General features: G+C 28.2%; 1 protein-coding gene across 1 annotated transcript in view; it reads right to left on the reverse strand.

The window, feature by feature from the left end:
• Window positions 1–24961, reverse strand: part of LOC107447387 (hormone receptor 4) — a gene marked incomplete in the record, with an annotated part of 162733 nt that overhangs the window by 86996 nt on the left and 50776 nt on the right.

Genomic DNA, 24961 nt, shown 5'->3' on the forward strand with positions numbered 1-24961 from the left:
CCATATTTTTTATATGTTGACTATATATGCGTGTTTTCTTAAAGAAATATACTCAAGAACGGTTCAAACATTTTATAAATCATTATTACCAACTCTTAGTTCAAAAAATTAATTTTCAAGCTCAATCATCCATATATCTAGGTAGAAAATTAGTGATTAAATCATGTATTTGATGCTCTGCCACTGAATCCAACGTACGATACTTAAAGATGCCTTACTCTTACTAAAACATGATTCAAATGTCTAATTTTAATGAGCTCAATCAACCATTCAGTTAGGTACAAAATTGGTAATTCAATCTGAAATCATGTATGTGATGATCTGACTCCAAACCAAACGTATGATACGTAACGATGCCAAACTCTTACTAACACATAATTCAAATGTTAAATTTCAAAGAGCTCAATCATCCATTTAGTTAGGTACAAAATTGGTAATTCAATCTGAAATCATGTATGTGATGATCTGACTCCAAACCAAACGTATGATACGTAACGATGCCTAACTCTTACTAACACATGATTCAAATGTTTAATTTTAATGAGCTCAATCATCCATTCAGTTAGGTACAAACATAATAATTAAATTTAAAATCATGCGTGTGATGATCTTCCCCTAAACCCCACGAGCGATTAATAATGATTAAAAATCTGGATTTATTTATGCAAATTTAATCCTGGAATCTAAAGGTATATGTCTCATATACTAAAAAAGGGATGAATAATGATGATTATAAAATTTAGAATCTAAATATACTGGTGTCGAACATTTAATGCTGTCAGTAGCTGAATTTGAAGACAAATGTTCAAATTCAGTTCAATCATTTGATTGTAACTTTGAGCATGCACAAGGGAACAGTCGTGATTATACAATAAACAATATGTAAAATATACATGTAATATATATATATGTAATATATATATGTNTATAATTCTAAAAACAGTGTATTTACACTGGATATAAACACATATATATATATATATATATATACATGCTATAACTTTCAGCATATTCAAATAGAATTAAATTGCGATAATTACAATATCAGCTATCCAGTTATATTGCTGCAAAATTGAAAGCGGAATCTAAAAGTGAAAGCCTTATCTACTAAAATGAGAGGGAATAGTGATAAGTATAAAGTATTGGTCGAGAACGTGTGATATGAGTAGCAAAATTTAATCATGGACTTTTTAATAGCTTCGATCAAATTTAATTGAAAACAAAGAGAGTTATAAATTTGTTCTCTAAAATTATATTAGAGTAGATTATTTAATGTAAGGGATTGAGCAATACTTTGACCGTGCTTGAAAAAGTAAGTAGTGATTGGCTTGTTTTTTATATTTTATAACCGTCTTCGAACACCCGACCCCATTTTTGGGTTTACGATTACTAATGTTCAACTCCGTAGCAGTGTAATTTTGAACCAATCCAGAAGACAAGGAAACCCCTGGATCAGTATCCCCAGAGGTATGATTTGTTAAAGGAACATGGAAGACTTTGTGACTTGACAGATTTAACGTACATCAGTCACCATTTACTACACGGGGAGTCTTCGGCGATCGGGGATTGAAACCATGACAGCTTGAACACAGGCCCAGTGCCCTACCAACCAGGCTAACCCAACCCTGATTGGCTTGTTTGTAATTTTTAAAATGACCAAGAAAAATCAAAAGAGATGGTTATAAGGCATTTAATATTGGTACAAATTATATGCTGTTGTGAATAGTAGAATTTAAAATTATGGGCTATGTTATAAATTTGAGTATACTCATAACAGTATGAATAGCTATGTTAATAAAATCAACTATTCCGATATACTAAGGCAAACTTAAAAGCAAAATCTCTAAGTATATGTTTCATGTACTCGAGAAAGAGTAAGTAGTTATTGCATAACATTATCGTAGAGTATGCGGTACTTTCAGTAGTGATGTTTCAAAACAATGTTTCAATGTTAAAGTTCAGTTTTCTAAAATAAAACTAGATGGTGAGGAGGTAATTCTAAATCGGTACCTGCTCTCACCAACTTAAATACTTCCAAGAACCTAGAGTAACTGCTAAGTTCTTGTACTTGAAATGGACATAAACGAAATAGAGAAGGACTTGTTCAAAGGTGACTTCGAGTTTTATCTTACAAGTTTGTCGGGTTCTATATTTTTTTTTAACTCTTTAGGCATTGAATTATTTTTTTTCTCTTCGGGATTGATTTCGGTTCGGTGCAACACGATAGTAGTCAAAGTTTGGGAACCTTTAGCACAGGTACTTTTGCTCAGAAATTTTCAAACTTCGACGTTAATAATATCAACAAGCAGATGTATTGTCAGAAAATTCATTCACGAAACCTAACATTGTTTTATATCTTTCTCAAAGCTAAAAAGAGGGCAAATAGTCACATATAAGGTCAACATTTCAGAGAAATCAGTACACCTGCTCTAAGTCACAAATGCTGAGCTTCAGAAAGCAGCAAATTAGTTATAAACATCTCAATTAATTTCCGAAAGTAAGCTACATACTTTGCAGCCGTCAGCGTTGAAGATTTGCATTGTTTCGATATTTATTTATTATCTAGAAAGTAAGCAAGGATTGGGTGTCATCACATATTTCCAGCAACAAGTGCTAGTTTAATGACCTCTTTTAGGATAACAATGAATTTTAATTGATATCATCAGTGACATTGAAAACTGTGCTAATGGTCCAGAATATTATAAGTTTTACTTCCATTGAATTTCTAGAAAACTCGAATTTAAGAGAACGTTTCTTCGAACACTTGCAGCTCTGTGGAGTGAATGCAAAAATCAAAACCAAATTCAAATCATTATAAGGTCAAAATGTCTTCTGTAAAACAATCGTTTCATTGTTTTCCTCTAAAAAAAAATTTTTTTTAACTTTTTATTTTCTCTTTCCACGTGCGTATTCTACTTTCAGTGCGATGTTCTTTGCCAGGTTAATGTCCGATGTAAAATATAGGTCAGCCAGCTGACCACGTGACAACTTCCCAAAGGCGCGACAATTACGCTGAGCCTGTTGTTGTTTTTGTTGTTGTTGTTGACGATGTAATCACTATTCACGCCTTCTCCTCTTCTGAAATGTGGAAGAGTCGATATTCTCCTTTCTTCGTCCTCTCCTCCTCCTCTTCTTCTTACCTGTCATGGAAAGTTAGGGAGAAGGAAAATTCAAGAGAATGATTTGTGGTTATTATCGGATTAATTGAAACCGATAACGTTTCAACGTGCTTGAAAAACAAGAAATTTATCTTTAAACAAGTTTAAATCCTTGTCAAGCAGTAATTATTACGCTTGAAGTTATTTTCTTTCTTCCTTCTCCTTTAAAGTTCTAGCTTTATTCCACTTAGTATATTTGGTACATCTAAAACTTATAAAGTGTTTATTTTTTAACTCACTTAAAAAGTATTTTATTTTACTACATATTTCGTTCAAAGTAAATGCTGTAGAAAAGTTTTACTTATAACTTATCTATTGTTGTTTTTAATCTTCTAAGCGAATTGAAACAAGCCAGATTATCTCCATAAAGTTCATGACGTTGAGAAAACCAATTATAGTCGATATGATATCAAATCACCCTTTGTAAGTCCAGGACACTACTGGATATGTTCAGGAAATTCTCGATGTGTATTGAATTTCTTTCAAATCTACAATGTTCAAATCTCCCTTTGTAAGTTCAGGACACTACTGGATATGTTCAGGTGATGTTTGATGTGTATTGCATTTCTTTCAAATCTACAATGTTCAAATCTCCCTTTGTAAGTTCAGGATACTACTGGATATGTTCAAGTAATATTTGATGTGTATTGCATTTCTTTCAAATCTCTCTTTGTTAGTTCAGGACACTGCTGAATTTTCTCAGGTGACGTTTGATGTGTATTGCATTTCTTTAAAATCTAATATTCAAATATCCCCTAGTAAGTTCAGGACACTGATGGATATGATCAGGTGATGCTCGATATGTATTGCCTTTCTCTCAAATCTGCAATGTTCGCTTTCAGGCCTGACTAAAGTGATTTGAGAGTCTCTGTCACACTTAATGCCCAACAGAGTACTGAAGCTTATCCATATATACAGCATAAAAGATATGCACAGTAAAATAACCTATACAATACTAAATAATTTTATGTTTTTTACTCTCTGTTATACAGGGTGCTCACTTAGAGGTGCCTGAAAAGTAATGGTTAATAATTCTGGAACTTTCCAATGGAATATAACAGACATGGAGATTAGATATATTATATATCTGTTTAATATTTTCTGGCCTAGACATTTCAGGCACGTATGCGTACAATAATCAGAAATCTTGAAAAATTTCAATGGTTTTCATTATTAAAAAGATTTAGCAATGCAAACTTCACGTCTCTTCATATCCAGTTCTGTATCTGCAGTTCGCAAGAAAAACGAATTTTACTGAATAACTTTTTACCTAATAATCGTATTTTCCTGCTCTAGGACTAAATCTTAATGGTTTGAGGGGGTGGTCTCAAATATGCTAGTTAATTAGTACAGGCGAGTTTTAAGTTACGAAATCAAACACAAAAGCGTACTTTCTCTGAATAAACATGCCTTTTTACCTACGTATTTGAATTTCTGATGGTGAAATGCACAAACAGTAAAATTAACATTTAGTAGTCTGAACATTAGACCGCTCTACTGACCAAACTATTGGTACATCTTTTCCAGATAGCTGCTGGCGACTCCCTATATTTTGAAGGGAAGAAATCCAAATTCGTTGGCAAAAAGGTATGCATATTCTGAGAAAATACGTTTTTGTGCCTGATTTCATATTATAAATTATCATTTGCACTAATTATCTAGCATATTTGAGGCCACTCTTTTAAACCATTAAAATTGAATCCTGGTACGGGGAAATTTGATCAAAAGTTATTCAGTTTGCTTTTTTTGCTTTTTTGTGTGCTCAGTACGTTTTGAAATAACTAAACAAGTACAGGAATGAGATCACAGGTTTGCGAAATTGCTTAAAAACATGCGAAAATCTCGGTTAAAGAAGTTGAGCGAGTTCTTCTCGTTCACGAACATATTTTCAGAAATAACCATTTTTCAAAACACTTTATGCTCAACTACTTCAGAATTATTAATTCGTCAACGTGAAAAAAAGATGCAAAATGGTATAAAACAGATTTAGCACCCTCATAATGCCTCTTTCACATTCATATCTAAGCTCAGTGCTACGCAGTTACAACAGAGCAACTTCGGTCGGGCTGCAGAGTTTACACATAATAAAGGTACGTTAAAGTGACGGATGTTACATGAAAGAACTAAATCTCACAAATGAAACTCCCAAATAACTATACCAATTCTCTATCAAGATCGAACGTAATTATATCATATCTACTTTAACACCAAATCAATTAATAAAATATTGTTAGAAAATGAAAAGTGAACTTAGTTTCAACTTATACTCGTAGTATGACCATGATACAAATTTTTTTTAGGCTGTCTTTTCCATTTTTAATGTAAATAAATGTAAAAAGTATCAGAGTAGCCATACAAATAATATCAATTCAAATTTCTTTTAGGTTTGAATACCAGTACTTCATTAATGTTCAACATTATTAAAAACCAAAATCTTGTTTAAAAAAAATTTGAAGTGTGCGTAGTAGTCAACACCATAAATATTATAGATTCATATTTATTTCAGGTTCGAGTAGATGTACGATCTTTAGTTTTGAACCATTTTACGAAAAATAATTACAAAAAACGAAACACTGTTAAAAAAAATTCAAAAATGAACCCAACAATATCAAACTTAACCAGATGAATGAACTCAATTCGAATATCTTTCTAACTGAATGCATTTTTTTAATCCTCACCTCAACCCTTCCGTTAAGTGGCCTTGACTGTAACTAAATCTGACCTAGCTGTAATCCAGAAAAAAAGCAGCAAGTTATCCCTCCAAACGGGAGATGAATCAAATTGGGTCACTTTCCCAAGCACTTCAACCCATTCTGAACCACCCCCATAGTGAAGGGGTGTTTCGAAAAATTTAAGCAACTGCCAAGCTACACTTTCGAGAAAGAAAAAAAAGGAGATAAACGTGGGAAGGAACGTCAGAAACTAGACGTAAGGAAACGGAAGAAAGTGACTTCAGAGTAAGAGGTCGATGCCCTTCTAAACTACTTACTAACTTTCTAACTAATGCAGATAAACTATTATTTAGGTCAGAAGAACCCACTCGAGCAAGTTCGTGACTTAAAACTCGTCTCCTATTGGTCTAATCTTAGATTGCCACTCTTGCTTTCATGAGTGGTAACACCATACCACAGAAAGCGAAAACTAGTTTGGTTAGTTAAAAAATAGTAAAAGGAAAAAATAAGTCTGGAGGTTACAAGAGTATTGATAGTTAAGAAGGACACTGACTATTCATCATCCTTGAACGGAGATAAAACTAGATGGGCTTTGAAAGAGAGAGATATATGACGCAAATAAGGTTTTATAAGTTTTTGATTCTCAAGAAGTCTAATAAATCTTTCAAGTAAACTAATTTATCTTATAAATAGATAGCTATCAAAATATAAAGAATTAGAATCCTTAAGCGTGACACCAACCATTTTAGAAAAGCTATCTGAAATTGCATCAAAAAACCTTCTTTTTTCGTAAAAAGTATTTAAATCGTCAATGCATGGCATCTAATTCAGGGGTTTCCAACTTACATGAGGCCAGGGGCCGCAATTTTAAACACCAGTAAAATGGCGGTCCTTTATCAAAATTTTATATAGGACTCTTTTATGCTTGCAGGAACATTAAATATTGCTGTCAGATTTTTATCAAGTTGCACAAAACAAAAGTATTGAATTACAAATTAAAATAAGAAGTAGAGTTTTACATGAGAAATAAATTTTTTTGCACCGTTGGTATGTTAAATTTCACAGAAACTAAGAAATTAGGGTATTTTTTTAACAGAAAAGTACTTTAAATCCATATAGATATTTTACGAAAATTGTCCGCAAAAAAATGACAACTGATATGTTTTAGTTCGCGGGCCTTAAAAGAAGGCTTCGCGGGTCGCCAGTTGGTAACCACTGTTCTAATTAGTCGAAACTGCGGTAGACAACCTTTTGCATTTGATTTTCGATTATACTATCAAGCATATATATTTTTTATTCTAGTAAACATGGTTTGCTTCCCTCAAAATGATTTAGATAAGTTTTAATCTTCAAACTCTGCAATTATAAAATAATATTTTTTTTTAAAACACATGCAATGTATCGATTTAAGTATTTAAATAAATGAAGTGTATCATTAAAAAGGCGAAATATTTAAATAAATGTTTCCGACTTATGCCATTTATACAAATAGTATTGAAAATAAAGAAAATAAATTATTTTGCTCTAACTAATTTTATGGAACCCTTATGAGACCAAAAATATACCCAACTTTTCTGATCTGCAAAAATATAACAGTATATTTGTAAAAATAGTGTTAAAATGTATCCCACCTAATCTACAAACGCATCGAAATCAATCACACAAAAATTTTGTTTTAAAATCCAGTTAAAATAAATCTTTCCTATTTCGGTAAAAAAAATCTACCAATTCACGTATATAATTTTGTAAAATAAAACAACTGACCGTTTAATATTTTACGATTAATCACTTTCACATGAGAAGAATGAGAAAAAACAATCATCTGCCTAGTAAATAGGTATCCACGAGGAAAGAAATTCTGATAAAATTACTGTACTGTATAGAAATAACATTTCTGGTAAACAAAAATATATAAATAAATCTCGTTGATAAAACCAAAAAATACAGTAGTTAAACCATTCATTTGGTGATTTATCCATGCATATGGTAACTGCTAACCAGAAATTCTGGTTTTAAAATTATAATTCTTATTGCCACACATTTAATAAAAATACATAACGGAAAAGTAAATTTAACCGTTTCTTAATGCCATGTTACAAGATATGATGAAAAAAAGTACCAAATTGTATCACATATTTTATTGTTCCAAACCATATTTTATTGTTGTTTATAAAAGCGTTTCAATAAAATAAACGAGCTTTTTGGTGTTCCTATAGTAGTTTTGACCATACTTTTCATCGGTGTAGATTATTTGAGAACTAAGAATATATTAAAATTCATTTTATAATAACTTTGATTTGAGTAGAAAAATTATAATATATTTCATAGAGCACATATTATTATTTCAGTAACCAACTTCCTTAGAGATTCAACAAATATTTTTAGAAAGAGCAGTACCTTCTTTCTTTCCAATTACAAATGAGCTGATATATTATACTCTTGATATTTTATTCTCTTGATATTTTATGTTCTTGATTAGCATTTTGTGTTTACGAAGTTGTATATTGATGATATACAATAATTTGACAGAAAATATCCCCTGCCAAAAAATAAATAATTAAATAAATAAATAAATAACAAAAATAATAAATAAAAATATGGCTCTCTTCTCTAACGTCTGTTTTAAGTGTGTCGTCAGTATCTTTTGAAATTATTTTTAGTTATTAAATTTTAAAAAAAAAGTATTTGAAATATTAAAAGAAGTGCTTCTTCCTAAAATAGCTATGGCGATAGCCCGCAGGCTTGCTATCTCCTGCTCTATTCATTGTTAAAATCTTTAGGAACATAAAGAAGTTGTTTACAAAACGACTTTTTCCTCCATCTTGTTTAAAAAATAGATTAATGTTATTAAAATAAGAATTGTTTAAATAATTATTTTCAATCATAATCTAAAAAAGGGTATCATTTGAAACATTTTAAAAGAAGTAATTCTATTAAAATTTATTTAATTTTATCTTCTGAATCTAAAAGATAAAAGTTAAACTAGTTATAAGATAAAAATTCATCTGAGGTAATTAAAATTTTTGCAACTTATAAAACATATGCTAAATATTAGATATAACATTCAAATTTAAAAACATATGCAACTCGAATACGCATGTTAAAGCCATTCAAGGAGTAAGGAATTTCTAAAAGAATAATTTTGTGAACGATTCATTTTAAAATGAAGCACATTGTGACAGGTCCCTTTTCAAAATAAAATATTTTGTGAAGGGACCATTTTACAGTAAAATTATTTATAAAAAATTCGTTAACGGAGACAAATTTGAAAAAAAAAATATAGTGAAAATAAAATGTGAATATAAAATTATTTTATTATACTACTTATTAGCCTTATAAACTATTTTATCGTACATATATTATTTGAACGATAAAGTAGTTTATAAGGCGTCCGTTAGCACACTCCAATTATTTTTATACAGAACTTTTAATAATAAAATACCTTCAAACCAAAGTTTCAATTTGTTTCTTTCATTTTTAATTTTTTTTCATTAACACATCTTTAAGCTGCATAACAGTTTTCCAGCGACTTCGTTTATTTAATTTAGTACTGTAAGAGAGACAACGAGTTTTAAAAAAAATATACACTGTTTTTTTTATTTATTTTTCTAATTCTAAGAAATCAGGTTAAACTTAAAGCTCTTAAACTATACTCCGTTGCAAATTAAGAAAAGACCATTGCGGTATAGGATTTAAGTAATCTTCCGCGACAGCATATAGTTCCGTTTTATTTCGTCATCAAATTATAAAAATATGCATTCAAAACAATATAAAAGCTTTTAAAAACTAAACACGTCAGACAGAAATTTAATCCGTGCTATTTTTTATGGTATGTATCATAAAATTATTGAAAAACGTTTGTCAGTTTAAATTAAACGGGCGTTAAAGGTTTGGATTTTGTTGATAGACCTAAATAGATAAAAAGTGACTTTTGGCTTTATTTTAGAAATCGTTTAAATATATTTTAACTTATATTTTTAAATAATAAATTTGTGAATACTTACTTGTGCATAATCCGATAAGTGAGGTATATTCTTTTCTTTTTTCTTTAGTTTCAGAAAGTTGAATTCAATTGCATTAACCAATTTCAACAATTGCAAGAAATTTTGCAGGAACTAATTCCAAATATTTTTATCAAATCAATCATTTTTAATACGTATTTTTTACTATTTTATTATTGGACTCATTTCTGCAAAAAACTCTTAGAAAAAACCTCTTGCTGACATGTGAAACTCATAAAAACGACCTTTGAATCTCTTATCATTTAAAATGTTTCCAAAAAGGCATTATTTGACCTAAAACAGCATTTTCTACTAAAGATAACAACAAATTGTGTTAAAAATCAATTTCATTCCGAAATGTATTCACTTAGCACTATTGATCCTTCATTATTGTTATTATTATTATTTTGAATTTTAGGTCACTAAAATATTTTATCATTAATTATTTAAATCATGTGATTTATCAATGTCATTAATCTTGTTAATGCCAATAAATGTTTATTTTATTTAAAAGAAATTTGAACTTGGAGTATAGATCACGCTTTTCAAGTGTTTTGAGAAAATATTTCGAGGTGCCATCGTGACACGAGAGGAGAAAAGCGCGACGTCGTCTCTCAGATGTATGGTGCGCCAAAACAAAGAATAAATAAATAAAAAAAATTGACCACTCTGAATAACTTTTGATCTAATGCTCGTATTTTCACTCTCTAGAACTCATTCTTAAAGATTTGCGAGGGTGACCTCAAATATGCCAATTAATTAGTCCAAACGATATTTAAATTTACGAACTCAGACACGAAAATGAACTTTCTCTTAATAAACATACCTTCTTTTCAACTGGTTCTGATTCTGACCCCAAATATATAGGGAATAACCGCAATCTGGGAAATAGTTTGGGTCGGAGAGAGGTCCAAAGTATGTACCCCTTCATGTCAATTTTATTTTCTGCGCATTTCGCCGTATCTCAGGAACTTTTTAAGCGAATTGAAATTTTTTTTTATACAAGTATAAAATTCGTTTATCCAAAGATAATTCCATTCAAAACATGTTTATATGCGCACTGTACGTCCAATGTACTGTGCGAAAAATAAAAGAAGGACCCTTCTAAATAACTTTTGATCTAATGATCGGATCTTCACGTTCTAGAACTCAATGCTAAAGGTTTGAGGAGGTGACCTCAAATATGCTAATTATTTACTATTAATTAGTATTTCACAGGAACTATTCCGTATATTTCGCTTAAATTTTATATTTTGCCATTTAACATTGCATTCTTTAGATTGTATAAAAATTGTATATCTTACAATTCTAAATTTTTTGACTATTATTAAATAAAAAAACAAATATTTGCCAAAAATTACATTTTGCACAAAATTATTTTTGGATAAATGAATTTTATAATGATGTGCAAAGATATTTAAATTCGCTTAAAAAGTTTTCGAAATATGGTGAAAATGCAAAAAGTAAAATCAACATCAAGGGGTTCAAACTTTGGACCGTTCTCCTGACCAAACTATTGAGACCATATTTCTCCGATTGCGGCTGTCCCCTATATTTAGGTATTTAGAAATCCGTTTATTTACTGATTCACCGTATCATAGCTTCCTTTATTACCCGATTTGTCCGATATTTTAACTCAGATGACAATTCAAAGAAGATTTTAAATGACACCAAAAGAACAAAACTCATTTGCTCCAAATAGTTACAAAATCAAGAATAATTGCTGCTTTATAACACCGAATCATCGGTGAACTTTTATTTTGTTAATAGTTGAAATTCCGCATTTATGAAGATTGACATAGCTTGAATCATTTTTAATCAGTCCTTAGATTTGGGTGGTCTCATGCTGATAATTAAATTTTTAAATCAACCTACTTTCAAGCAAAATAAAATGCTATGGTGCACAAAATGCCAAAAAAAAAATTTCAAATTTGTTAGAAACGAGTTTTTTAATAGCGTCTTCGATGAAAATATACCAATGTTTTCATGTAAGCAATTCGATGTTTCCGAATACTGTACCGTTACATAATGGAAATTAGGCAGACGTGCAATAAAAAAACAATCAATTGTTAATCATTTTTGTTGGAAAAGGTTTTTTTTTCTTCACTATATTCCTCTAAGCTTTTTAAATTAAATGCATTCAAATCCGTCAGTTTGATTGAATTACGCTTAAAAATATATATAGATGTTTTTAATTATTTTCTAAACCAATTTCAATTATTTTCTATAATTATTATTGAAAATTAGAGCATTACTTAAATAAATATTTATCATGGTTAATAAAATATTATTTTTGTAACACACAAACAATATATATAAATTAAATAATATTAATATCGTCCTGAAGTTATCTTTAGAGGATAAATATAAGTAGGGCAATTATCGTGAAAAACTGATATTTCTTATCCACGATAATAATATTTAAAGAATATTCTAATCCCGGTATATCGTGGATACCAATACTATTGAACGATAGTTATAAGCTAAGATAATGTAGCGCACATTATTGTCAATAAGAGTCATATATTACGATAACACCATGATAATCATCGTAGGACCATATAGGCATCATGATCATTATCAGCATTAGAAAATATTATAAACAATAACATCGCAAAAATTATCGACAATTATAATTATTGCATACGCGATTTTTACCGACAACAATTCATATTGAATGCAATAATATCGCGATTATTATCATTCAGGACAACTACCGTGTACGATATTATCACGATATTATTACGATATTATCACGATATTATTACGATATTATCACGATATACGTACGATATTATTCCATCAGGTAACGAACATAATGACTGTTGTAATGCTGCTGATGTAATGATAGTGTGAACACAATATACCATGAAATATCGATATTACTTATAAATAAATTGCGTCATTATAAGTCTGATATTGATCAGCAGTGATAAAAACTAATTAACTGTTTCCTTTCTTCAAAAATACTATTTATAATTGAAAAAGGAAAAAAAAAACATAATCGATAATTATACAATAACATTATCGGCAACTATAATTATTCCATGCACGATTATTACAGACAATAATTCATATTGAATGCAATGATATCGTGACTATAAACAATGACAATAACCACCGAATATGATACTATCACGATTATTGATACATTATCCAACAATCAGAGTTCTGGTATTTTTTACAGTAAATTCCATTTTTACCGAAACGTGTTATGGAACAAAAAAATCTGATATTGTAATTTTAGAAGTAACAGTTACTCAAAAATCACTGAATAACTCAAATTAAATAAATATTACCGTAAAATATACTGTATAATAAACGTAAAAATCGATTTTACTGCTTATGTTTCCAAAGTGAAGGTACTTTATAACGTAATTTGATCTTTGTTTCAGTACAGAGTGAACTAGTAAAAACAGAAGATATCGTGAAATTACGACATTACCTAAAAATAAATCCCGTTATTAAAATCTGATATTGATCAGCAATGAAAAATAGTAATTAACATTTTTCTTCACTAAAAAAAATACTATTTATTATTAAAAAAAGAAAATAGATTTTAATTTTAAAATTTTTATTTTCTGAAATTTAATTTCGAAACATGACATTAACTATAAACCTCAAAGAATATGTGATTACTACATTAAATAACAAGAAGAAGAAAAAAACGTATACAAAACTAGGCAAGATATATATTTTTTAAGAAGGACAGGAGGGGTTGTAATATAGGAAAATTGTTTATTCTGTGAGTCAGAAGAAATGGGTGGAGAAGCAACACGATAACGATTAAACCTTTAAATCGATATAAATATGTGAGAAATTCGGGTATATCATATATATTCCGCCCACAAAACCCACGCACGTTCACTTACCATGAGTAACATGGAAACTCCGGTCACTTCTGTACCCGGTATTCCTGGTGGTTCGATAGCTGGAAAATCCCCAAAAAACTAATTTTATGCACGAAAATCCCACTGGCATTTTTTTAGCTATTACAATAAAAAAACTCATGATACATTTAATGAATAATAGATTTTGAAGACTCGTTCGTAAATTTGATAAATGAACTAGGTTTTTATTGATGAAAAATTACTGAGAATAATGTATCCTAAGGATATTATTTACGGCAGAGCAATTAGGAAGCAAAAAAAAGCTTTGGTGAGAAATTAATTTTCTCACCAAAAAAGAAGCTTTTTATTTTTTTAATTTTTAATTTGAAATAAAAGAAGAGTTAAGATAAAAGCTTTAATAGTTTTAAATTTCCCATCCTTAATTGTGTAAAAAAATTTTTAAAAGAATTTTTCTCGTATGCTCCATTTTCTGATTGAATAGCATAGTTTTAAATCGGGTTGCCTTGCAGAAAAATAATCAAATTAAAGTGAAACACTTTTTTAAATCGTAATAACAGTTAAAACAGGTTATGTTATGTCGTAGAAAAGCAATCTGGTTCAGTTAAAGTCAATCATAAGATAAAATAATATTAAAAAAGTTTAGTTTAGGCCAAGTCTAGTTAATAATCTAGTTACTTATAAACTTTATTAACGAGTGTTTATTTTCATAGAACTATATTCTAAACCATCATATTCCAAATAAAAGGTGTGTTTATTAAAAAAAAATGTTTCCGTATCTGGTTTTGTAGTTTAAAATGTTTTCTGCACTAATATTTCAACATATTTAAGGCTACTTATACGAATTATTAAGAGTATTGCATCACAGTACTTAATATCCAATCAATAGATGAGAAATCATTATGTAGTTCTCTTTTTTATTTTGTGCGCTGTCCTGCATAGCAAATGCTATTTCTACAATGACCGTTGAAAATTTCGTGGAATTCAGCTTTTGTCTCTTGCAAGCTTGCCTCATTTTCAGAATAAAAACCCAAAAGCGTTAAAAAATAAATAAATAAATAAGAGAAATGATCACCAGATGGAGAGTTTTTTCTCTTATTACGACCTTGTTTGCGGTTTCGGTGCTGATAACTAATGTCCGCCGTGAAAACATTTTTACAGAAACCATTTAGAAAATGGACATTTTTATAAGATCACGTTTCATAGAAAACATAAAAACGACACAATTTTAGTGCATGCTGTAACAAATATTTTTCTTGATTTCCATTGGTATTTGCTCGAATCTAAATATTTAAATTTTTAACATTTAAGTTAACTTCAGGGCTACCCTGAGAAAAATTTGGTTAAAACTACCGGAATGTGATAAAAATTTACCGTGTTTCTGGTAGATGGGAACTAAGAGCTCAGTAATTTTTACCGATGCGCTTTGGTAATGATTTTGGTAAAATAAACATAAAATATGGTTTTCAAATATATGGCAAAATTTGGTAAATGTGGTAAGGTTTACCTTGGAAAAGGCCATAAACACCATTTATTTGGGTAAATTTACTTTTCAATTTTGTATTTTTCAAAAATGTGTTGTGATAAGGACCATAATTTTGAAAAAAAGAATTTTCAGTGAATCTTTACCATATGAACAGAAAAATTACCAAATGAATGATTTAAATTTTGTTCATAGAAGTAGTTAGGATACAAAATATTTATTTAAATGTATTGTTTATTCTGATTCTTGTACAACTTATTACACGGAGGAAAAACTTTTGGTAAAATTACGATGTTCTATGGTAAAAAAATAAATAAATACATTTCTGGTAAAAAAAAACTAAATAAGTAAATAAAAACATAGTTCTGATTAATAAAATCAAAATATGCGATATTTAAACCAATCATTTGGTAATATTTTTGTTCACAGGTTTAAAGAAAAGTCTGGTATTCAAAAATATAGTTCTTATTATCGCACAATTATTCTATTTACAAACACAAAACTTAGAAATAAATGCAACTGAATTAATAATTTTATACCGTGTTCTAAAGGTATCATGAAAAAAATACCTTATTTTGTAAAACTACCTTGTTTAGTAAGATTCAGCGTATATTAGAACAATATTTTATTGTTAATTTACTAAATTCATTACCGAAGCAAGTGCTTCGGAAAAACTAACCATCATTTTTGGTGTTTCCATACAACTAGAAATATGATAAATTTAGTCATATTTTGGTAGTTTTGACAATACTTTTTTTAAAGTAGTTTTACATTCAAAAGAATTTAAAAATATAAGCTTATAAAAATTTTCTGCTCAGGAGTATTTTTATATTATATCAATAAATTATATATAATTGCATTAAAATGAATGATTTAAACTATAAATATTCGGTTTTGTTATTTTATATTTAATTCCTTTTTAAAAGAAATTTTCTAATAGAAATAGTAAAAATTCTTTCAGTTATTATAGTTAACTCAAACATTTTCAACTTTAAATTTCGAGAATAACACTGCTGACAATTTTATTTAATGAATTATTATTCCAATTGTTATTTATCTAAAAACTGAACCAAGTTGTAAAATAAATAATGTAGATTAATTAAACTACTAATTTATTACAGTTAATAAACATTCTATTCATGTTGGGGATTTATAGCAATAACGTTTATTTTCGTTTCCACGCAATTTTACCCAGGCCGAATATTAATAGTATATAGAATATAGAATACAATATAGTCTTAAGTCTTTGGTAGTCTTAAGAAACTGTTAATGACATTTTGTTTTACATAGAGATGAAATTTGTGACATAATTTTTCAGTTGGCCTGACATCAGATGCATGGGTACCAGTTAGTGATCCATATTCAGTTTTAAATAATAAATCACCACAATCGATTCTAAATAATAAATAATTTCTACAGCGAATAAGACTCTTTTACAAGCATGTACGCATAATAAGCAAAGTGATCAGCGTTAAATCTAATCGTATAAAATACAACGGCAGATTAAGTGAAGGACTCCAATATTTAAAACTAGAAATGTCTTTTTTACAGATTTTTAAAGGCCTTTGCTTATTATGTCTTTACAATTGTATTAATTCAGTTATGACAAATATTATGATAAAAGCAATAAAAATCCTAGATAAGTAATAGATTGTTAAGGAATGTATGATATATGGTATTTGATTTGAAATTCAACAATTAAAATGATCTGTGTATTTTAGGACAAAATTATCTAATAAAAAAATATATTATTCCACTTTGGTATTAATTGTAATATATAGCAAATTCTGGACTTTTCTTGACTTATTTATGATTTTTTATTATCTTTATGCTTGGAAATAGTGGATTCTTTTACACTCAGTTCAGAATATTGATAATCGCATTGATATCATATATTCATTAGGTTATCTTCACTATCATATTCATATCGTATATTCATTATGCTATATTCATTATCATATTACGTATATGCACATCGTCAAAACTGTGCACGATACCAAAATAGATTATCTAAGTTAATTTATTGTTAACCTACATTAGACGTAATATGTTTTAACGTGTTATAAATATTTCTTTTTAACACAAAGAAACAATTTTGCAATCTCTCTGTTCAAACAAAGCAACAGTTTGATAATAATCAACATTTAAATAATTGCCTGTGAGGTTGAAAGCAAACAATATAAAGAGATTGTTGCAAAGAATATTTTTTTAGAAAATGAAAATCAAAGTCAAAGTGTATGTTTGTAATGATATTTAACTAATGTAATTTGTTTCAATTTATTTTTTTTCGCTTAATAAATATTTTGATTTATTATTATTAACTATTTTAATTTTATTCACTTTATGTCAATGTTAAATCATTTTTAATCTCTAAATTTCTATAAAGGTTTAATTTGTTTGCTATATATTGACAAAAAGTTAGTTTTAATCGCCTTATTTCAGTCAAAAAATTAATTTCTGATTGTCTTATTTCGTTAAAAACATGAGTTTTTCGACATTTATATTCCAAAATCGTTTTATTCGTTATATTTTTATAATTTTTTTTAATTTTTTTCATCGAAATTAATATTTACATTTTTCAAGGCTGAGATTCTGAATTTATCTTCTTTTTTTAATCACAATCGTTTTGATCAAAATTGATTTATAATCTCACTATTTCAATCACAAATTACTTCTAAATGCTGAAGTTTAAGAGAAATTAGTTTTATAATATTGAAAATTTTTATACTTTTTTATATTTGTGATTATTATAATATATATTTATATTTTCTTAAATTAATATGAAGCAATAGTAGTAAAAATATTTATATTTTTAATAATGGTGATAAAAATATTTATATTTTTAATAACGGTGATAAAAATATTTATATTTAAGTGGAATAAAAATATTTATTATGGTAGTAAAGGAGTAAAAATATCTATAATGGAGTAAATATATCTATAATGGAGTAAAAATGTTTATATTTTTAATAATAGTTAGACTAGCACTTTAGATAACAATGTATGCTAGAATAACTATTCCTAAAAATATTAATTATTAAGTTTATTTTACCTGACTTAGGTTGAAAATTAATTCTTATCTCTGAAATATTTAATAAATAATCAAACGTATTTCTAATTTTAGACTCTAAAAAAGTAACATAGCGAAAGATAACAAGAAAAATGACTTCTTAACAAATAATAAATTTCAATTTGAATTGAGCTGTCGACTAAAGAGGAAGCCCATGACATAGAGGAACCACCAATTTTTCTAGGGTCAAGGGCAAATCACTATATTCAAGTGCTCCGAATAGGGGCCCCTTTAAGGGGCAATCTTCTTAGAACTTCCTGTTTGGTTCTCTTTTTAGAACGGGGAAGACTTGGTTTGCGCGCGTGGTTTGAAATAAAATCAACAAATAAATGAACCGTGACATTTAAGAAATAAAAAAAAGTGAAAGTTATCCAATTACTGGACTGTTGACGTTTAATCCTTTCCACTATCTTGCAGACACTTCCTCTATAAATATAAATTTCATGATCGCAAAATGGCATCGATGCAGAAAGACGAGAAAAATATAACCAAAGCTAAGCGATATATCGTGATATTTCGATGTTTTTAAACATCCCGATGTATTAATCATTATAATATTGCGATACATCATGAAAATTATATTTATTATATTTAAAATAGATATTTTCATATTATCTCATTAGTTCCATTTGTTAAGCAGATTATCAAATAATCAAAAGTATGTCGATATTTTAAAAAAATTATTCTCATGGTAAATCCTAAACATCTAGACTAACGATGACTATCCAGTATACGATAACTGTTATGTTTCATCGATATTTTTAAATATCGATGGTATTTTTGTGAATATTATAACTCACGATAATTATCCTTCGCCCATAGATATCAAACATAGTTATTGTGATCTATTTAATATCAATATTAATATTCTTCATGATATTTTATAAAATATTTTCTCGATATGTTGCGAATATCATACATTACGATAAATATCAACAAAGGTAACTATCAAACATGATAACGTCATGATTAATATTGATAACTATAAATATCGAATTAAATGTTATCGATAACTATGCTTATCAAATTGTGAGTAGTAACAAATTTATTTCAGGTTTGGAAATATTGACCTACGTAAAAATAATAGAAATTAGTTAACTTGGAAAAATATCAAAAATAGACATTTGCTGTGATAAAATATCATGATATTAAAATTTAGATGTCATCCTGGTGATATCTGAATTTTAGAACATTGCTTATAATATACGCGATTGAAATATGTCTTAGAAAATATTTAAATAAATTTCCTCTTAATTTAAAATGTAATTAATTCACTTAGTTTTCTATGAGTTTCATAAATAAATTTTTGTTTTCATACGAATTAAAAGACAAAATTTATCTAAAATCAAACACGAAAGTATTTTCAGGCGTTGAACTACAATATTGGCAATTTGGCGCAAATAGGAATAAGATAGTATGAGTTAGAACATTTTTCCTTTCAAATTGAGTCAGATTACGCAATCGAGTTTAAGATGTATGATAATGTAGTTCAACCTGGTATTATAATGCATAAAATTTGAACGGTATTCGAGTTCAACACGTTTCAAATGTTATAACATTGTAGAAGAATTAAAAAATACTTTAAAATATAGAACAAATATTCTTTATCTAATCTTATATTTTAAGATAATATTTTTTTGATTTTATTATTCAGCCAAAATTTCTGAATTTTAACTAAAAGGAAGACATGGTCGTTTTGTTTAATGTAAGAGATGAGAAACAAATATCTTAAAATGTCCAGTATTGGCCCAACTGTTTTGATTATTCATTAAAATCATAATTAATCACATGACAAAACACTTAAAAATTGTTACTTCCAAAATTTATAATGGAAATATAAGCTATTTTTTTAAACTCTGTTTATTTGTAAGTAGTTTTTAATTTCGTACTTCTAAGCTAAACTAGTAATCAAAACTTTAACTGTAAAAGAAAATTGTCTGAGAACAATATGTAAAAATGTTTATGCTCTCAGCAAAACTATACACTTTTGAAATGTTCGAATAAAATATTTTTCTGTATTACGTTTATGATTAATTTGATGATTATTTTGAATAATTTGATTTATTTTAGCTGAATGGAAAATAAGTACTACTGGCCTAAATATCCAAATTCAATAAACTAGTATGTTTAAAAAAACTTACATTTGTGTTTTTATTTATTTTAATATTCAACCGCAATCAACTGCATATTCCAATCAAAAGAAAGAGCTCTATTCACTGAGAAACATCCAATGGTTTAAGGAATGACGTATAGTGGCCCATGGCACAATACCATTTTGTAACTTGAAATGAATTTTCTTACTAATTTTTTCATTTATCTATTTTTGAATTGTAGGACAAGATTCGCTCACAAAAATTCACATTAACGTAAGATGTATTTCCCATGAAATTTTTAAGTTATTTGAATTATTATTTTCAGTATAAAAATAAAAAGGTTAAAACTGCTCCAAAATATTCACTATCCCCTAAATATATACACATGATTTATTTGCTTAATTCAATATTTATGTAAATTGTTTATTAAATATTTGTTAAGAATCAGAAGTTATCTGCAGTATTCAAATTCGATAATATATTTACATTTTCAATAATTTACTTATTTTTTTAAGTTTATAAATGAAACTCAAGAAACTGTAAGATCTTGTGAATCCGTTAAATGAATTAACTACATTTAAAGATGTTTTTAATTACTAGTTTTTTTAAGATAGCTATGTAGTTCTTAATAATAATCTGTAGCTACAATAATACAACTAAAAAATAATTATTGAATTTAATTAAAACGTAATTTGAATAAATGATTTTTTTTTAAATTTTTAATACATAATGAGTTAATTGCAAAATTGAAACTCCAATAAGAGATTCCACTAGTGTGGCGCAATCATTAGAAGAAAGCGAATACGTCCTTTTATTTATATCTTTATATTTTAAATCTAACACTTATTTCGAAAATTAGAATTTAAAAAACTTCATAATGTGCAATGATTAACATTTTTTCCTTCCCTTCCACAACTTCCATTATTCAGTTTCATTACTATATTCCTATTATTTTATTTTATAAATGTTATTTTGCACATTTTGAACAACATCAAGGAATAAATATATTCCTTGATATGAAATTATTTTGTGATCAAACAAGAGTTATGTGCTCAATGATTTGAAAAAAAATTCAAATTCGTTTTCAGAATTTATTCAGTTTTGTTTAAAAAACACTATAACATTTTGAATGAGGGTCATTTGTTTTTTTCCCATTAATCTACTATTTTATTTGCTTCGGAGATAAAATTGTTTTGAATATTTCATTTACAATAAATCGCTTTAACGGAGCAAGATATTCAAAAGTTATTTTTTGGAAATAAACAAGTAAAAAATGTCGTTCAGAACCTTAAAACTCTGTAATAAAATAATTTTCAGAAATAATAATAATAATTGTTCAAAATATGTACTACATTAGGTAAATTTATATTTTAATTAAAATGTTGCAATATTAATAAAACACTTTTAATTACAATGTAACTCACGTCTTAATCGAATTCAGATTTACGAATCTTGGTTTAATAAGGACTTAAGAAGCCGTTATAACTCAATATTTTACCCAGATAGGCCTTGTATCGAACCATTCAATTCACCCAATATTTTGTAGCCTTTACACAGCCCACATTAAACATTTATAGATCAGATAGATTAAATTATACAATTTAATTTTGATTTGATTCAGCCATTTTTCAACCGCCATTTAATCAAGATACCTACAATTATCCCACTTATTACAAATATTTTGCCACTATTCAACCCACATATGACCATAAGTACCACGTTTAAAATTAAAACTAACTATTTGAATACTTTCAGTTTTTAACTTTTTTTTCATGGGTAATAACCAAGCAAAAATCCAAAGCATGATACAGCTGTATAAACACTACATTTAAAAAAAAATTCCATCCGATGACCAATGTCCACCTGTACAGTCCAGCCATAAAGCAGCTGTCTTAAAAAAAGTAAACAAACAAATAAACGGACTTACTGCAAAAAGTAGAGGAAGAATCGTGGACTTTCCATGGTTAAAGGACGGCTTGGAAATTGTATTCTTACGGTGAAAGGCATGAGGCAGCTTGCGAGATTGAATTAGGCCAGGCCCCGGTCACGGCCAATAAGAGCCCGGCCGAGAGTTTTCACTAAAGGTTAGTGACCGCCTGGCCTACATATGACTCTCTCTTTCTATCTTTTTTATTTTACACCTTTTTTGCTTATTATTCAAGCGCGAGGTTTTGTGAATGTATGTGAGAGTTCAACTTCGTTTTTTTTTTTCGTTTGAATATTTTATTATTATTATTTTTTTGTTTTTAATGTTGGTGTGATAGCAACCCGTTTGAACCTTTTCGTCTTTTTCTAGGAAGGGGTAATACCTTTTATCGGAACTAAACTCCAGGAATACATAGATAACCGTGGTTAATTTTAAATTTAATCTTTTTAAATTTAGGGAACGTGATGGCTGGAAAATTAAAGTATAATATAACCACTTGTTCAATGACCTGTTCAAGCTACTTTCTAAGAAATATTTAAATGACGGAAAATAAAAATTTAGTATACTATGAAACTACATTATACATAAATTTAATATCTTTTTAATTTATTTTTATATTCATTTAATGTACTTGGTGGCAGTGAATATAAAGTGAATATAAAGTATCGTGGTGGCAGTGAATATAAAGTATTGACTGACCGGATTCAGTTACTTTTCATGGATATTGTTTTTTTTCCCAATGTCCACCTGGATGATGACCTTTCGTCATACAGGCATCTGAAGGGCAGATTTGTTGACCACTCTTTCAGAGCCACCATATTAGGTGGGCCAACGTTGCTCCCACAGTAAGGAGAGATAGTACAGAGAAGAAAAAGACATCCATGCCTTATCCAGGATTCGAATCCAGAACCTTTCTGATGCAAGGCCAGTTCCCTGACCCCTACAGAGACCGGTCAGTTTCTAGGAAATTGTTCAACTAAATAAATTTAAGAAGATTTTTAAATCGTGGAAATACCGTTTAGTTTTTTAAAGAAACATTTTAATTATGAAAATGAAAAAAAAAAACAAGTGTTACTTTACTATAGGATCATAATGTATATTTGTTATAAAAAAGAGCGTAAATACTACCTGTTTCAAGCAACTTAAGCTAGAAAATAATCTAACTAACAAATTTATAAGCATTAATTTCGGACCAAGCAAAAATTATTTCAGGAGAAAAATAAGACTATCTATCTACATTTTAATAAAATCCTTTTCAAAATTCCTTTAAAAATTATGAAATCTTTTAATACATTAATAAAAATTTTACAAATAGCATTTTATCTAATATCACTTAATAGTTTAATATCTGTTATATAATGTTTTCAATTAATGGATTGCAAAATTATATTCATTAAATATATTTTTTCAAAGAGATAAAATTCTGTTATCTATTCATTTTATACTGTAATTTGCGCTCTAATATTAAAATCCTTTCACTTGCACTTTTAAAACGCCTCATAAACATCATCAAATGTCTCATAAAATGCCATCGGTGTGCTTTTAAACGCTACGACAAAAAAATTGTGCGCTCATTTGTTTCGTAAGTATAAAATCAATATATCAAAGAATCCGCTCGGTTAAATAATCATGATTGGCGTATAATCTGCTTAACAAAATACAATTTAATTTACTAATGAGTTAATCCCTTGACGGAACATCCACCAGAATACAAACTCTGCTCCCAGGACTCGACCATATTACTCTAGCCACTACGACAAAAAACACATAGGCAAGATTTTGAATATTACAAAAAAGCCTTTTACAGTTGTTTTTCTTTTAGATATCAAGAGATTTAAAGATCGTGTATTTTTAAATTACAATTGAAACTTTTTTCATTTAAAAATAACAAGGAGAGTTTTGTTCCATCAATGCTTAACTTTGAAGTGCTCTAGTTTTCCGAATTGAGTTTTAAAATTACTAGACTGATAGCCTTAAATCTGACATGGATTAGTTGTTGAACTTTGGATATAGAATAATATCTAGTCTAATAAAAAATATTTTGAGGTTTTTAAATAAATATAAAATGGCGCAAATCGGAGTACGGTAGTTTTTCAAAAATATTTTCTAATTTATGTAAAAGATAAATTTAACTAAATTGTCTTTTAGACAAGTTAGTTTTTTATACACAATTAGAAATTTGGCAATGCTTTGAACCTCAAATTTTCTGTTACCTTACAATATAATTCAAGTTAAATCATCTTAAGCTTGATGACACTATGCTTAATTTAACACCTTTTTTAAATTATAGAAAATTCGCTCAATATTATGGTTCTTGGTACGGATATGAGGCTTCAATATTCAACCGTATTATGCACCCTAATTTTGTCTAAATTACAAAATAATTCATGACGTGACAATTTTTATAAACCGCAAGATGGGTGGACTGTTTATTAAAGGATAATTATAAAAAAAAATCAATAATGTTATGAAGACATTTACTTTAAGGTTTGAAGACCAAAGGCTGGAGGAAATTTTTATGACCCCGTTGTGAAGCATACCAAGGCTTCACAAGATATCATTAATTTTGTAATTAATCGAATTTATATCATTAATTATTTTTTTAATAAGCATCTTTTAATCAGAACGTCTATTTCCGTTTTGATTATCTAACATCCCAAAACCCTCATCAAAATAACGCGTGACATATTTACTTGTTATTGCTGCTAT

The sequence above is a fragment of the Parasteatoda tepidariorum genome, chromosome 8 (genome assembly GCF_043381705.1).
Source record: "Parasteatoda tepidariorum isolate YZ-2023 chromosome 8, CAS_Ptep_4.0, whole genome shotgun sequence".
NCBI lineage: Eukaryota > Metazoa > Arthropoda > Arachnida > Araneae > Theridiidae > Parasteatoda > Parasteatoda tepidariorum.